At 31.8% G+C, this 17,923-nt stretch overlaps 1 protein-coding gene and 1 long non-coding RNA gene across 2 annotated transcripts in view; both read right to left on the bottom strand.

Moving 5' to 3' along the window:
• Positions 1-17,923, bottom strand: part of Arl4 (ADP ribosylation factor-like 4) — an 82,654-nt gene that overhangs the window by 13,604 nt on the left and 51,127 nt on the right. The window lies entirely within an intron of this gene.
• Positions 533-8,038, bottom strand: LOC143203684 (uncharacterized). Its single transcript, XR_013007406.1, has 3 exons — positions 7,427-8,038; positions 7,299-7,374; positions 533-7,222 (listed from the first exon to the last, which is right to left on the bottom strand). It is a non-coding gene; the product is annotated as an uncharacterized LOC143203684 (long non-coding RNA).

Raw genomic sequence — 17,923 nt, 5'->3', positions numbered from 1 at the left:
GGGAAATAATCCCAATCACGCCAGTAACCAGGCTGGGTAAGACCAGATGTCGTCTGGGATGATTTCTAAAGTTGGCCACTCGGTAGGCTTAATGCTGAGGACCGCGGTTCGGAGCCCACATTAAACCGTAGTCCAGATAAACCCATAGTTGGCAAAAGGAGACTTATATTTAAAAAAATAATTAAAATTATTAAAATTATTATTGAAAATTACTTAATTGTTTTTTAAGACGTTCTCTTTGACAACTTGAGAAAATATGGTTTTTGAATGCATTATTTTTAAAACATGACCTAACCGTTCCTTTCAGGTACGTTTTTCTTGAACCCTTCCTTGAACAGGTCTAGGATAAGATTTTTTGAAATTAAGTGGGATTCAAGAAGAACAATTTTTTTTTAAAAAATTAAAGTAAATAAACTTTACAATATTTTTAACCGACTTCAAAAAAGGAGGTTCTATGTTCGGCTTTTTTAATGTATGTTCGTCGATTTCTCCGTCAATTATGGACCGATTTTCAAAATTCTTTTCAAAACCAAATCAAGATCTGATGGCGGAATCCGGGGAAATCGAGAGAAATCCTCAAATTTCAAAGGCATGTACAAAGTTTTCACATATTTTTTATCTCAAATAATCAGATATTTGTGTATAATCTTATTGCTCAAATGATGTGACAGAAAATAGGAAGTAGTTCAGTGTAAAAGCCTTAAGTTTGCTTTTTAAGCACTAGCCATATCATGGTTAGAGCGCTTAGCTCATACATATGGTGTCATGGGTTGCATTCCCGGGCAAAAACTTTTTGTTGTTCTCGTTTGGTTCGGATATTTGTCAAATTACCTAGACTAAGGAGCGGACCTCGTGGCCTGAAGCGTTCGTTATTTTCAATCAAACAATGCCGAGCCCAAACAATGCAAAACTAATAATATAATTTTGTGACATATACACCATGGCGCCGATTTCAACCAGTTCAGTTGGTGGTAGTTAAAATAATATTGTAAATAGACAAATAGGTTTAGGTAGGTATTAAGCTAAATTCTGTGTATATAGTAGAATATAAAATACGTGTAGTAGATAGGTTAAATAAGGTTTATTTTTATTTAGTTATTACAACGATTATTATGTACATATTTTATTTTAAAACGTTTCTTTTTCGTGTCAAAAATATAAGTAAAATAATTTTTTACTTTTCAGTGAGTTTCTTATTTATTTTTTGAAGTTGGTTCAATTTTTTTGTTAAAAATATTTTATAACATATATATGCGTAACGTATATATGCGAGATACCGTTGTATTGTCAGTTTCTGCACCCTGGTAATGCTTTTCCCTTGGTACCTCAATTGAGAGTGATTGAAGTATTTTTGTGCTCTTAAGTGTTAAAATATTTATTTAAATTATTTTAAACAACAAATTTAATTCCTTATATCCAATAATAATTAATAATTGAGAACTGTATTTTGTAGTATCTATTAATCAAAATGTCCTTTTATAATTTTAATGAATATGCTGAATATATGTCTCTGGGCCCAGACCTCGAATATTTTAAGGTCTATTTTTGAGTTGTTGGACTTAGCAGCTATTTATTCCGTTCCCCATAAATATTAAAGTAACCTTGCTCTATTTTAATGAATATTTTCCGTCGATATCACTGTATTCTGTATTCCTACTCAGAATATTGCCTCTTAAAATAAACTTTACTTTATCCTGTTATGTATTTTTCCATTAGTATAAAAGCTTTGTTTATAATATAATTATGGTAATATCTATTTATAACCATTATCCTATTTTATAACGACATGTCACTGGATCTAGTCCGATTTCATTGTAATTAGCAGACAATCGTAATGTGATATTTGTGTTGCATTTTAATGGTATTATGCTTTACGGTCTGCGATTATTTTATATGCACATCTGTTGTCGTTTGTTCGTTTGGTTTGTGATACTTCTTTCAACCGGTTTCCATTATGAAGGTTATACAAAACTCGACCCAGACCATACGGCATTGATCGGAACATAATGATAATCACACGAAGCAATATGTGGTGAATTTGGCGGGTGGTGTAAATTAAGTTTTTTCAGCATTTCCATGTAAGAAATGGAAAATATCCGTTATTTGTAGTTCTACTTATTTAGGGTTAAAGAAAAAGGGTTTATCAAAACCACTACTTTTACAAAGACTTAATGGCAATTTTAAAATTACCTTTATACTTTAAATCTCTCGAAATTGTTTCATTAGAATTTATTGTATTACTTTAAATCTTTGTTTTTTTTTACATTTTGTCTGTTAATTTGTAGGGTTTGGTGCTATACACGGCTTTATATGGGATTTTGTTCGTAGTTCATATAATCTCCAATACTTTTATTCGATAGTCAAAATATTTTTTACTTCGTTGGATATAACTTATTATGGATTTGATTCTTAGGTGTCTGTGGAGGAAGCTATGTATGGGGCCGAACATAACTCAGCCTTGATTTATATGATGTACTGGGATTAAACCAGATTTAATTGCATAGTTTGATGATATATGTGTTTGGAATATTTGAAAATAACAAATATTCAAGTTCATTCATAAAATATGATTTAATACAAAGTTAAGGTAACTAAAGCAATTCACATACTTTTCAACTAAACATATCTGTTATGTATATTGTACCGTTTTTCAATAAATGTCTTCAAAATTAACACAATACATGCAAGCAGCTAATAAAAATATCTTATATACAAACACTTTCAAAGTACCACAGACTAAACATTTTCAAGAGTGCAGCTCACCATTGATTATACCAGAATTTACAAATTAGAATACGTTTGTCCACTAAATACACATAGAACACGCTGAGTCATTACAAGATTATAAGATATTGGAGCAGTTAGATGAACTCGAATAGATAATGGTCAGTGTTTGATATAAACGGATGCGGTTTATATCATTTATATCATGCTTTAACAAAATAATTATTAAATTATAAACATTAACATATAAACAAATTTTAACTTATTTTACATTTTAACGAATGAATTTCTTGGGTTTTTATAGTTCCCAACTATGTCACAAATTATGGGTACCAAAATTAAGAAGGTTGTAATTTTACATTTAACTTACACATATTTTGATTAGCGATATCTATTGGAGGATATGCGAAGTATGTTGACCTAAATAATATTAAATTCAATGGTTTTGACTTTTTCTTTATTGAATTATTTAGTATATACAGGCGCTAATCCTGGAACATTCAACATATTCGATATTTATTACTTTTGTGGTTTGACTTGAAGAAATCAGCCGAAGTCCATCGAACGCTTTAAGAAACTTATGGTGATACTGCTCGGTCATATCTCAATAGTCGATTTTAGTATCAACGATCGGTGTTTTATATTTACCGAATCCACCATGTTTTATATTGTTAACTTCAATAGTTATTGGTATTTGTTGTATTGTTTAATCAGCTTGTATTTTTGATATCTCACGTTTCCAAACATCATACGTTTGCACATATTTTAATATCTTTTTAAATTTCGTTTAATATAGTTTGAACTTCACTAGTTTGTTTCTCATTTTAAATTAACCAAACAAATATCTAGGTTTAAAAGGTAATTCTTCTCGTGTGTCTTGGTGGCCATCTCCGCTGCTACCTGCGACATCCAAATTATTTGAAAAACTTCTATTGAAACATTTTAAACCACTTATGAAAGTACCAGATCTCCAATTTCGATTTCGAAATCACCACTCAAAAGAAAAGAAATAATATCCTACAATATTTCTGGACGTCTCACAAACTTTAACTTGGTATGTTATTTGGGACTTATCTACAAGATGAGTAAATTCCTACATTTTACTACTGCTTGCCTACTGCCTACTATAACTACTGCCAATCGCTGGAGTAGTATCATTCCGAAAAAAGAGGTAACATCCCTGTATCTACTTTAAACTGCTGATATCCAAATAATTAAAAAAAAACAGAAATAACCATAAGAAAAACCAAAATGTTGTCATTATGACAAAAGAGATATCTCTTCCTAATGACAACAGTCAACAACATCCACAAATGCATTAGAGGCTAGAAAATACAGCTTAATAGTTCCAAATCTGTCCATTTCAATTTTGCGTTGTGGCGAATTGACAAAAGTCTACTTATATGACTTGGCAGATGCTCAACTGTTCAAGTAGAATCAGCGAAATACCTCGACGTCCATCTCGATGGTAGATTTAATTGAAAACTTCACGTTAAATGAATGTGAAAGCATAACAGATCGGACTCAAATTCAAAGAAATGTGTTGGTTGACTAACTCGACCTAAAATCAAAGAAATTGAGTCTATTTAGACTTATGGGGTTTAAATATGGGGTTCCACTGAAACATTAAATCAACTAGTAATCCAACGACACCAAAACAAAGTTTTTTGATTAACTACCAATCTTTATGGCTACGTAATAAACGAAGAACTACATGATGACCTAGAAATCAAATGGATCCACAAAGTTGTCCAAGGTTTTGCTTTAAAATATGAAATGGATTACTAAATCACAGCAACGTGGAAGCAATACAGCTACTGGACAACACGAAGGAAATCAGAAGATTGAAACGAATCAAACAGTACGAATTTATATACAGTATAAGTATTTAATCTTAACTTGAGTAGCTTAATTTAATTTTAATTTGGGAGATGTATACTAATATATTTACTCCAGAGTTGTCTTGCTTGCATACTGATGCTACTATAACTGAACAATGGTAATAAATTAAGATTGTACTAGGCATCTCCAATATAACATATAATTAATTTTTTTATTGCTGTAATCTCATGTAACATTTTATTTTAGTGCCAACAGCAAGAATCGGAGTAATGTGTAATTTTTTTAAATTTAAAATCATTTGAAAGTTGTCTATTCGTGATGCTGATGTGTACGGATTTGTCCTCGTTGATTTTACTAGGCCTCTTTACAAAGGTATGAAATACAATGGAAACCGAGATAGCACTTCTATTGTACGGCGAGACAAATGTTCCTAGAGCGTTGTGTATTGTGAAAGTTATAATTTGCTTGCAATTAATTGTATCGTTATCGATAAAGATATTTTCTCGCCCAGTATGACTTTATGAGCTTTTGAATTGTCTTTTTACCTTCGGCTATTCAATTAAATGACGTTTAAAAGTTTTAAATAATAGAACAGAATATAATTCCATTTTATTTTGTCGTAGAAATCATAAGTCATCACTGATTAGAAGATATGAAGACTTAAGAAGCAAGATTTATGATCATGTGAATGTTCATGCTTAGACGCCGATGTAGATGGCATTTTGCTTGATAAGAAATAATAACCGCGATGGTGCAACGGTTCCAAATTACATTTTCAGTCAAATCGTATGGTAGCTCTGGATCCTCGGTCTTCTGGATCATTCCCAAATTATATAAACGCCTGGAAGTAGTTGATCGACTCTCTGAAATTTCTTTAGGAGTTTGAGCTGGGTTTTCGTCGAATAAGTCTTGGAATTCATGCCACTCCTCATGTATCCTTGTGATTCTCTTGATTTTCTAAATAGCAGTCGGTATTTGAAGGTCTCGGTGTAAGTAATCATTCCTGTAATGTCTGGGTGCATCCACGATATCGCTTTTCAAGGAACCCCTACGACTGGTTTTCATAAGTCCAAATCGGTTTTAGATTATTTCTTTATACAACAGCAACTTATTATATAGGAATAATTGAGATTTTCTTCCAATTAGTCAATATTAGCATTTATTGTGCGGTAATTTTGATATCTACTATCATTTCATATCTTTTCGATTTTGCTCTTTTTTATAATTTTTTTCAGTCAGGACCAGAATTACTGGTGAACGACCTGAGCTTAGGTCAACATTTTCCATCAACTTCCACATAGTTTCATTCTACATTTCTTGCTATGAGTAAATCTAATAGGTCTGGGGTTTTATTTGTATCAGTCGGACAATAAGTTGGTTTTCTCATTGACGTGTAACTACACACTACCTGAGCAGCTGCTTTATGTAATTCATTGCCTCTAGTTGTCATCTTTCTAAACTCCGATTTTGAATTTTTGGCATTGAAATCGTCACCAATTTTAAATTTCTCCCCTAGGTTATTTTGGGTAATGCGAAGCAGCTAGTGTAATCCTATACCTGCCTGATTTGACTGCTACTGTGGTTATCTGATTTTCTACTAATCTGAGTCCTTTTTGGGAAATGACGGAGCAGCCTAGTATGTTGAAGTTTCTAAAAAAGTATTAGATGGACTTCGGCAGCAGATTCCTTCAAATCAAGTAATAATAGTAAAGATTGGCAAAAAAGCAATTTTGAGTATTTCTTGGTTAGCGTCCGCATACATTGAACAATTTAATAATACTAATTTTTATATTACTCTTAGTAGTTCTACAACCTACCCAGAGGACCGTAAATATTTCTTATTTTTATATTATACATAAATGACACGTAAAAACGGTTATCACTTCATTAATATAAAATACTATTTTAACTAATTAGTCTTATTCTAAACTTTATATATGTCCCATAATCAGATCGTATGGTGATAGATGTTTTAGTCTATGCACGTCACTATCACGTCGCATATTTAGCTGATTAGCGAGTACATTGCACTGACACTCTTTCGAAGTACTTCACATAAACACGTTGAATTACACTCGTTATTGGTTCTATAGGAATATCGCGTTGTATGACTTCATTTGAAACATAGTACGGAGCATCGACAATGGCACGCAACACTTTATTTTGGAACCGTTGTACGATGGATATATTAGACTTGCTAGCGGTTCCTCGTAGTTGGATTCCATATGACCAAATAGGCTTGAGCATAGACTTATACAATAATAGCTTGTTGTCTAATGATAACTTGTATTTGCGCCAGATAAGCCAACACATTTGGTAGAGTTTAAGTCCAAGTTGTTTCCGTTTGGCGAGTATGTGATTCTTCCAAGTTAGACCTCGATCTAGGTGCATACCAAGATATTTAGCATCCTCTGCTTGCGGGAGTTGACAATTATTTATATAGACTGGTGGGCATGTTCTTCAACAGAGCGTAAAAGTTATACGACTGGATTTTGTTTTGTTTGCTTTTATACGTCCTCTTTTCAGCCACATTTGTATTTGATTTATGCGTTTTTGTAAATTAATTGATACTGTGGCTGGATCTTCATAAGTGGCTAAGACTGTCGTGTCGTCTACGTATGTTGCATAGTGCTTATTTCTGTTGTAGATAGATCGGCTGTGTACAGAAGTTATAGTACAATAATACTGAATGAAAAACTGTTTTTTTTTTATTTGAGAAATATCAAACTTACTGTATTTAAGTTATTTACATATTATGCATTTTCACCAACAACCCTCGCTGCTTAAAAATATGCATGTACCTAAAAACTAGAGATATTTGTGAGTTTAAAGATGATTAATAGTGAATTATTATGAGCACCTCCGAGAAACTACCCATTCTTTATTCTTTAGTATGTTTTATTGTATCACCGTCTGACTCATTCTCTAACAATGATCGAAGAATCGTCCATCCTCTTTTTGAATGTAGTATGTATATTATTTAACTATAAATTGTGCTTATTTCAAATCAATTTTAGGCATCTGCGGTCAATTGTTTTATCGTGGTCGTATAATTATAAATGTCACTGGATAAACTCACCGAATTACATTGCGGTAAGGAACGTTGGAATTCGAAACAGGATGACAGTACCGTGTTTCTAGGAAAAAAACCACACTACAGATAAGATAAGCGTTGATTTTTCCAGATTTTTTTAGAAATAGCGTCTGTAACCATTGTTTCGAACCATCAGCGATCTGAACTCGCCTCGAATTGACAATTTGTTCACGCTTTATCGATAGATCACAAGGTTATCGGAAAAAATGGTGTGTTTTTCGTCAAACGCTGGAGAGATAGTATAATACGAGCGGGCGATAGAAACGATATGGGTGACTGGATGGGAATATTTATATTTTCAATTTATTCAATATCGGATACGCAGAATAGTAATATCATAGTAATGGAAAAAAAGACAATCGAGAAGAAAAATGTTTGTCCTCTGGTTTTATTCGTGAAACGAAATATCGAGACTAATTGAATTCTTTTTTCTTAAGCTTAAATGCAACTGACGTTAGATTACCTATAATGTTGTATTTGTGTTAGTGGATGATGTATATTGATTTTTCCCTATTTTAGCTATATATATATATATATATATATATATATATATATATTATTTTCCCCTCTTTTTCCCTCTCCAATGAAGTATTATACGAGGAGTGTGGCTTGTATTTTGAGCTTAATACTTTTTATAATCTCTACAATGACTTAAAATTAGGAAGATGCATTGCATTAGTTTTTAATAAATAAAAATTAACAGAACTTTTTAATATTTTTACCAATTAATACACTTCATTACCGGATTAATATATATATAATTAATATAATATATATATATATATATATATATATATATATATATATATATATATATATATATATTATTCTCCCCTCTTTTTCCCTCTCCAATGAAGTATTATACGAGGAGTGTGGCTTGTATTTTGAGCTTAATACTTTTTATAATCTCTACAATGACTTAAAATTAGGAAGATGCATTGCATTAGTTTTTAATAAATAAAAATTAACAGAACTTTTTAGTGCTGAGTGCTTTATTCTGGAACAGTTATATTGTGTTGATATTACTTCACGCAGAATATTTCCACGACTAAATTCCATAGGTCCATATAGGTATTTGGTTGTACAGCAACAACATGTTATGTACGGTATTTAGATTTTCTTCCAAATAACAATACATTTTTTAAATTCCAGTTCCTTTCTTTTGTTTGATCGGCTCGTTCCAACCAAGTTTTAAAACAAGATTTATCCCAAGGTGCTTAGCGTTGTTACCGTTTGCGATAATGATATCATTCATGTATGGATGTATATGGATACGGATATATAGGAACAGTTTGGTTGTAGGTTAATCTAATATGCACTGAATTTTATGCTCCATATCTGGATCTACTTATTTATATTATTACTTGCGTGTTTCTGGCAGTTCTGGTAACATTTTATGGAGTGTATACATGAGTCCTTTATGTCAGACTTTATCGAAGGTTTGCGCTACGTCCAAGAAGATAGCTAGCAAACTTTTTTTCTTCGTAGTAAATGGAGTAATAAGAATAACAATGAAAAGAGACAATTGATGACAGTATAACAAAGACTAATAGCTATGGGAGTATAGCTATTCATTAAAAAAGCCTGTTTTCATTTAGAAGTTTATGTAAACAAGCAAATATGTAAATGTTGGGCCGAAACAGATAGACGTCACACAGTTTATAGCTAACTCTTCTGTGCACCCTACCTTTATACGCCTGATTACTGATACGTCTGAAAACATTTGATTACCTTATACAAAAAATAAAACGCAAAAATTGTGAATATTGTGTATATAAAAACTTTTCTACTGTTAAATTTGTTACACTGGACATGCTGTATATTAGATTATGATCAGCACTAGGTATTAAGTTTTGATTTCTATTTTGTCTCCATTTTCGCTGACTGCTTTTCATATCAATTTTATGCATTAAGACATAGATGGTCGTAAACCTTGGCGATATAAAATAGAAAACAAAATCAAGGCATATATTGTACTTGATTTAAAACTCCGATTGTTTAAAAAAGGATTTTAAATAACTAAAAAATGGGCCCCACAAATAATTGATTTGTTTCTCGACCTATATAAGTCTAAGCTTCAATTCGTTCTAACCTTCAATTGTGACATATTTTTCATTCAACTGATATTCTTCACTAAGTATAGCTCTTGAGTCACTTGAACTCAGTAATATCGAAGATGCGATTATTTTGCCAAAAGTAAATTCCTTTGGTTTGGTTTGGTATATAATTTTGAAATTGAAAATTGAAATTGTCAGACTTTCATCTCATTCGCAATATTAACCAGCAATGAATTTGCATTGTTTTTTCGTCATTTTGAACAACCCTAAACTGCCCTGTTCTTTAATTATCTTTTCAAAGGAAACGCTTTTTCGCACAAATGGTGCGAAAATAAAATCTTTCCAGGATTTTAGGACACCCGATGTTAAAATAGCTTTATATATTTTATCTTTTATTATTCCCCCTCAGTTAAGCGGTTAAATTGCTGGGAAATTAATGTGATAATGGAGGCGCTTTTCGTGCTTCAGTGCACTGAGTACTGTTTGTATTTATTGTCCACTTAAAACGTTATACTGATATCGTTGAATGTTATTTTTACTGAGCATTCCTCGTAGTTTATTACGCATGTTTTGATATAGGCATGCTTGTCATAGTAGTAAATGTAAAATAATCTGTTTCCTTAGTAGAACCTTGCAAATTGACAACACTGACATTGAATGAAACAGCTCTATACTTCAAATATCCGTTCTTTTTGTTTTGTTGTTGTTTGTTTTTGTGTCTTGTTGTTTTTGGCCACCAAGCCATATTCTTATGTAAGAACAATTCTAATCTATGTCTCCAAAATTATTCGTTTTTCTCACTTTTATATTATTTTAAGTTAATAAAGATTTGGACAAAATATGGACTCTCAGCGTTAATTTTACTAACTCAAATATTTGACCAAATAAAATAAAATAAAATGTGGCGACAAGATGTTATATACAACATATATATGTTATGACTCTCGAACGTTGCTGTTTTGTTTGAAAAACGCCGAACTGAACTGTGAACATTCATAAATTTGGCCGCCCTTGTTATAGCAATTTATCTAAGGACTTTTATTTTTAGAATTCGTTGTTATTTATCCTTGTTAAATTAATTCATCATACTTCATGGAACTAATCTACTGAGAAATAGATTATTACTGATTTGAGATGTTGATGAGATTTGAACGCGTTAAAAATTACAAGCCTTACAAGCAGCAAATAGCTGAGAGCCAGCTTGGCTATGTAATGGTCAAGGCAACAACTTCAAGGTTGAGTTCTCGTCCAGGGCTTAAACTTTTTAATATGTATTTATGATTGTCTATGGGCATCATTATGGCATAATAGACTAGCGCTGGCGCTACTTTTCAAAAATGGCTTCTGTTGGTACTGCAGATGACGATGTATGACTTTGACTATGAACTCTCAATGATTTTGATCTATGTTTTTTTGGACTTGCTCTTTAAAATAACTGAAACTAAACGCTATAAGTATATGAGGATACTACAACCTTTGTTTTGACAAATACGTCCAGACCATTGGAATCTACGTCCCTCTTTTTTTTAAGCATATAATATTTAGAGAGTGGTTAGCTTTCGGAACTATAGCAGCTATATAATGCTACAATTGTTGTTATAGAGGTCAAATGAATTTGAATAATTAGTTGCCCTCTCATGCTAATGAATTAGTTGAATCATTGTAATAATCTTGAAGAAATTTGTCTATGGGAAAGATTATACATATGACAAGAAACAACCATCCCATTGGCCAACTTGATTAAGACGAGATCAGATTTCTTTTGGAAAGTTCCCTAAGTTATTTAAGCAACAATTAGTTCATTTTAACCTATTTTAAAGAGACCCCAAAGGGAGACTATAAAGTAAAAGAAATAAATTCAAGAAATATTCTTTCCATATCGCATAGATGACTTTTTGAAGTTACAGGTCAATAAATAGGTATGGTCTGGGGAAAATAGCGGTGGGCTCTCTTTTTAGTAAACTTTTTTTAGTGGACAATGTATCCTTATTTTCAGGTAGAGCAATGATGTCCTATGGGAAGAACGGAAATATGTAATTTACAGGCTTTTTTTAAATGAATCTTAATTTCTTCGATTGTTGCAGAAATTTCGAAACAAGGGATAGTTAGAGGGTGTTACATGGGGGCAATACTCGATCAAATACTCGCGACTTATGATTTTCATCAATCTGACAATCTGACCGCGACTCATCTGTTACATCAAGATTTCTAGTACATAGCGCAAATTATATTACATACATTATTGTTCTCCAATTTCAAACCTGTACAACTTTTGAGCTAGTGCACCAATTTCAATATTAATGCAGTCAAAGCGACGCTCGAACTTTCAACTTTCCAACTAGTATATCGAGTTCTGTCGTTGCGATTTATGTTTGGAAGGTTATTTAAAATTGACGCCCAAATATATCGGGAAAGAAACAAAAACATGACTACATATATAATTTTAGTATGCGATAAAATAAGTTTTTTCAAGTCATTATTGATATTGATGAACATATTCGTATAAAATATATATAAGTCAAAAATATTTTAACAAGCCTGTGGTAATAGTACATCTTATTAACTTAAATTCCTCATTCAAGGAGCAAGAAAATGAAAGACATTTTGCAATATGTGATTTGAAGAAAGTTTATGTTGTCGGCCTCTGTTTATGATTACTACGAATTATTAAGACATATTACCTCGGCTGAATGTACTGTATCATTAACACTAGAGTGTTAAGAATGGAGAGATCCGCCAGATCCTGTAATCTTATATTTCCGGTTCGAGTAGCTTTCAGTTACATTATTAAAATTAGTCCACTCAATTGTCGAATAAAATTGAATGCTGCTAAATCTACAAATGTGTATTTCGTATACTAAATTAACTAATTGCCAGTGATAATTGATTCTAAAGTAATTCTTACTGAATATGCAAATAGAGCTACTTAGACTACTGGAGATACTTGGGAATGATAATGTGCACCAAGCTCAGATGGAAAGAGCATGTTAGAAGAAACGAACAGAACTATAAATGTGACGTAATAAAATATGGTGGCCGCTTGGGCTTTGCTTCGTAGTATATTAAATCATCAGGACACCTATAAAGAATTAAGAATCCCATGGATCAGCGAATAAATTAAACTATTTGTGAAAAGGCATAAGTAAGATTGTGTGAACATAAAAACGTCGAAGTTCGACAACGTTTACAACTAAATTACCCGAAGAGACAAAAACCCTATTGAATTCAGATACTTATGTGCGAGTGACAGTGAAAATATATCCATCAAATGCTAATGAAGTTTAGATCTGAAATCTTAGACCTCGACTGTAAGAACAATATGAAGGAAAAATGATTAGATGGTTGTAGTTATTGGCCGTAATATGTGTGCCATGTGGTTTTGAATTTAAAACATCTAATGATAGTTATTTAAACTATCTATTTCAATTCATGCTTTTGATGGCAAAGCTTTGAAAGAAAAGCTATCGTTAGATAAGCATAATTCTCAGCTCGACAGGTTATATTTCTAGACACTGGTCCTTTAGATTATCATTACATTTATCATCATTATTCAAATCATAATTAAGCCTAGGTTTCAAATCTTAGATCTGGACTTTAAGCACAATATGAATGAAAAATTATTAGATTATTTTAGTTATTAGATGCAATATGTGTGCCATGTGGTTTTGAATTTAAAAAATCTAATGATTTAGGTTTGAAATCTTCGATCGATAGAATTTAAGAATAATATTAAGGAATAATTACTATAGATGGTTGTAGTTAGTAACTACTAAAATGTATCTACTAGGACAGTACTAGTTCAGATTAAAATCATATCAGAGAATATTTGGGGAATCCTAACAGCAGAAATTTGATAGATAATCAATCACAAATTAATAATATTCTGACTGATGGCTGACTTTTATTGATGATGGTTTCGTTTGAAAATTGATGACACACTGGCAGTCTGGAAGGCTTTCTTAAAACATGTTTTCCTATAGTAAAACTAAGCTGTATCAACTTGAGCGTGAACAACTGTGGGGTTATGATTAATGTTTGCCATGAGCAAATATGCGTGCAATATTGGATAAAAAATTCAAACCGAATTTTTATTATAGCCCGAAGGGACCTTGTTGGGTTCTAATCTATCAATACAAATAATACAAATCAATGAGTCTAATCTATGATGTCTCAACAGCGAACATATTACAACAAACATGGATGTTATTCGATGCACATTCCTCGGATCGAATGCCGGCTGTTAATATGCTTTCTATTTGGTTTTTTACGTAACCTAAAGGCAATAATGAAATAACTAATATACGCTCTAATTAACAAGAATCTCGAACATGTATCATTTATACTTTTGCTAGTTATAGGTTTACGTTCTTCATTTAAATCAATTTATATTCTGCTTTTTGCTTTTGTTTATTACGACTTTACTGTAATTAATGTTTTAGTGATTAGTTTTGAATCTCGTCGATTGAATTTCAGTCCGAAATTGAATTTGAATCTTAACACAGTGACCTATATTTCTACAATTCTTCAGATAAAGTTGTATTGAACGGAACAAATAATGTCAGGTGATGCAATATGTGGTGAATACCGCAGGTGGGATCAGTTTCTAATCCTCTCCCATGATTATATGTGTTGTTATGAATATATACTTTTTGAATTGAATGTTACTTTTCTACAGGTTGCTTTATTTAAATGCTATAATTGTTCTAAGTATCCGTTGTAGCGACCTTGAGGCACGTCGAATTTTACATAGTGGAATAACGGTCTACAAAATACCCAGAAATATAATCACAGATGTTGAACACGGGTGGGGTGCTAGCAGCGCCAACTAGAACCCGATAACGAATAGCTGGCAACCCCGAGACGTTTATCTGGGATGTTATTGAAGGGTATTTCCATTCATTGAGTAGTCGACTATCGTTTGGTTTAGACGTGCCACCATCGACTGCCCGAGCCTCATCTCCAGGTAACACCGCTGCCAACCGTTTTATCATTCATATTTTTATATTAATTCAATAAATAACGGTCACATAATGTAAACACTACTGTTTCATTTTGTTTACCTCCATTCACCGAGCCATATAAAATTTACCCTAAGCCGTCACTAGTAGTAGTTTTTCTAGAGTATCATGTAAACTTTCTGGTGCCTCTGTTTTTAAATAGCCATATCTTGGCGCAACAAAATTTTCGTTTTGTCTTTGATGTATGATGTTTAATCTGGTTTTATCCACTATTTTTCGGGTTTGCTATTTACAGCTTTTCGTAAATAGTTTTTTGGGATGCAATGTTACTTTTATTTAGCTGATTATTTTAATAACACTCCTTTACTGTGAATGTAACATATATCATGGCGTAACGTTTAATGCCTGCAATTGCAAGTATGCATGAGGAATCTTGTAATTTTGTATTTTCTAATTGTTTTCCTTATTTTGTGTGAGTCTACATCTGAAACATTTTTGCAAATTATAATTGGCAGTACGTACATATGATAGCCATAATGTAATGTAAACAATCTTTCTGCAAATAATTTTGGGAATAAACTTTAATGTTTTCAGGTCAGGAATGCGGTCTATTTATGGTTATAATAATTTTATAAACTGCAGAAGAGATGTCACGTTTGTCAGATTTCAGTATTCCAAATATTGTATATTTTGTGATTATTTTTTCAAAATACATTTATTCAGCATATACAACGATTGTGAAAAGTTGTGGTCTGGAAGTTGTTTAAGAGTTTGAGCTGGGTTTTCGTCCAGCAACTCTTGCAATCATGGTCCTCCAGACTGTTTTTTCTTATGGTTTTCGGTAGTAGATTTCTTCAAATTAAAGAATAAACTGAAAAGAAAAAAAACTTAAAGAAAAAACTTGGAGTGGCGAAAATTGTGACCATTACGTGCAAGTACTTAATATATTATCATTGTTTTATTGGGATTTTATATCCCAGTTACTCAGTTACTTAATCAATTCAAGCGGCGACTATCATTTCTAGAAAGGTACCATTTATCAAATATTTGTGGAAAAATAATTCGGGCAAAATTATTTTTTACTTTTTAGTAATGGCTCCCGATATATGTAATTTGTACTTTTACTTAGTCCAATTTATATACAGTTATGTTTTATTTTGAACCAATTATTATTAACTATCTATAAATGCTACTAGATTACCAATTTATGATGTAAGTATTCAGTTATATGTTACTATTTTATTGAGATGTTAAGTTTCTCCTTTTAAATTTGTTACATAGTAAATTTCATAAAAATTCAAGCACAATCAAAACTTCACAGTCACTTAAATAGTTTATGCAATTTTAGTGTAAAGCATTTTCCAGGAAAGATTTTAATTTCTCTGATCTGTTGTTGCAAAAATAATAAATAACAAGAAACTATTTATCTCAATCAAAGATAAGGACATTTAGACTTTGTTCAAATAAAGCAATAATATTATAAATGTTTAATAATAGTGCGTGATACAAGTATCCATGACTAATTTAAAAATAACGGCTTGTTCAGTTACGAAATGATTTATTAAATATTGACTTTTATTAAGAGGAACTATTGTTTGTGATTTGTGATATTTTTCTATCAAAGTACTTTTCGTCTTGTGTCATGCTCTACGTTTTTCTCGAGTACACATGAGTCATTTGGCATTATTTGGATCTTCTTTGCTAGTTTTAATCAAATTAAATGTTGCATCATAACATAGCATAGTCCTTTCGATTCAATTAAATATACATAATTTTTTTTTGTCTTTGTGACGATGTTTATATAAATAAAACAGATACGTTCATTTTTCAAATAGAATTATTAAAATATACAAACTATTGTCTCCAGGTCAAAGTTTACTTCTTTTATTGTATTTATTTTTATTATATGGATGGTATTCATTTTCTTTATATCTAAATATTTCTCTTCTTACGGTTTCTAGATGGCTACAATCTTCCGCACTGTTAAAAATGCAAAACGAAATGTATATGTTGAAATCAAGAACTATCATCATTGTGTGTTTCGTCAAATTGGCACTTTTGTTAGTATACTTGATTAGATAGATTTTTTTTATAACATCTTTATTAGATACGCTTAGTACAATCTTAATTTACAATTAATTTATTACTACTTTTCCTATGTACTTGGATTCATTAACAAGCAAGACGAGTGCGAGAAAATACATCAGTATATATTCCTCAATTATAAAATTATAATTATTTATTAATTATTAACTTATAGCTATAGTTTACACTAATAATACACACTAAATGTTCACACAAATTCGTATGGTTTTGTTCGTTTCAATCGCCTGACATCCTGCGCGCTGTCCAGCAGTTGTATTGCCTCGACGTTAATATGATTTAGTAATCTTCTTTCGTGTTTCAAGGCGAAATCCTGCACAACTTCGCAAATCCATTTGATTTCCAGGTCATCGTGCAGTTCTTCATTGGTTACATAGCGATAGGCATTGGTAATCAATCGAAGAACCTTGTTTTGACAGCGCTGTATGACTAACTGATTTGAATTTTTAGTGCAACCCCATATTTGCACCCCATAGGTCCAAATTGGCTTTATAATTGTATTATAGATCAACCTTTTTGATTTTAGATCAAGTTGAGAGTATCTTCCGACTAACCAGTATAGTTGTTTTATTTTGGTTCTAATGTGTTTTGTTTTTTGTCTAACGTGATGCTTCTAATTTAATCTACCGTCAAGATGGATTTCAAGGTATTTTGCTGATTCTGCTTGAGGAGTCGGACATCCATTGAGTGATATAATTAAGTTTTTATTACCTCGCCTTAATGCAAAATTAACGTGGACAGATTTGGAGCTATTAAGTTGAATTTTCCAATCTTTTGTCCCTTTGTAGATTTTGTTGACTGCCACTTTCACTTTTTCTATTGCCCTAGGCAGAGATATATCTTTTGCCATAATAACTGTGTCCTTAGCAAAGGTTCCAAGAAGTGTTTCTTTTGTTGTTGGAATGTCAGCTGTGTAGAGCAGATACAGGAGAGGTCCTAAGACGCTACCTTGTGGAACTCCAACCGAGATATTTTTAAATGACGAGAACGCCATTTCATACGATACTCTAAATTTTCTTCCGAATAAATATGACTCCAGCAATTGACAATAGTTACGCGGTAACAATTTGCTCATCTTACAGATTAATCCCAAATGCCAAACCCGATCAAAAGCTTGTGAGACATTCAGGAATATTGCAGGGCAG

The sequence above is a fragment of the Rhynchophorus ferrugineus genome, unplaced genomic scaffold (genome assembly GCF_030347505.1).
Source record: "Rhynchophorus ferrugineus isolate W39M unplaced genomic scaffold, kcgeb_rfMv2 rfM10, whole genome shotgun sequence".
Classification (NCBI taxonomy): Eukaryota; Metazoa; Arthropoda; class Insecta; order Coleoptera; family Curculionidae; genus Rhynchophorus; species Rhynchophorus ferrugineus.
The sequence above is the reverse complement of the archived record's forward strand: the minus strand, read 5'-3'. Positions and strand labels throughout refer to the sequence as shown.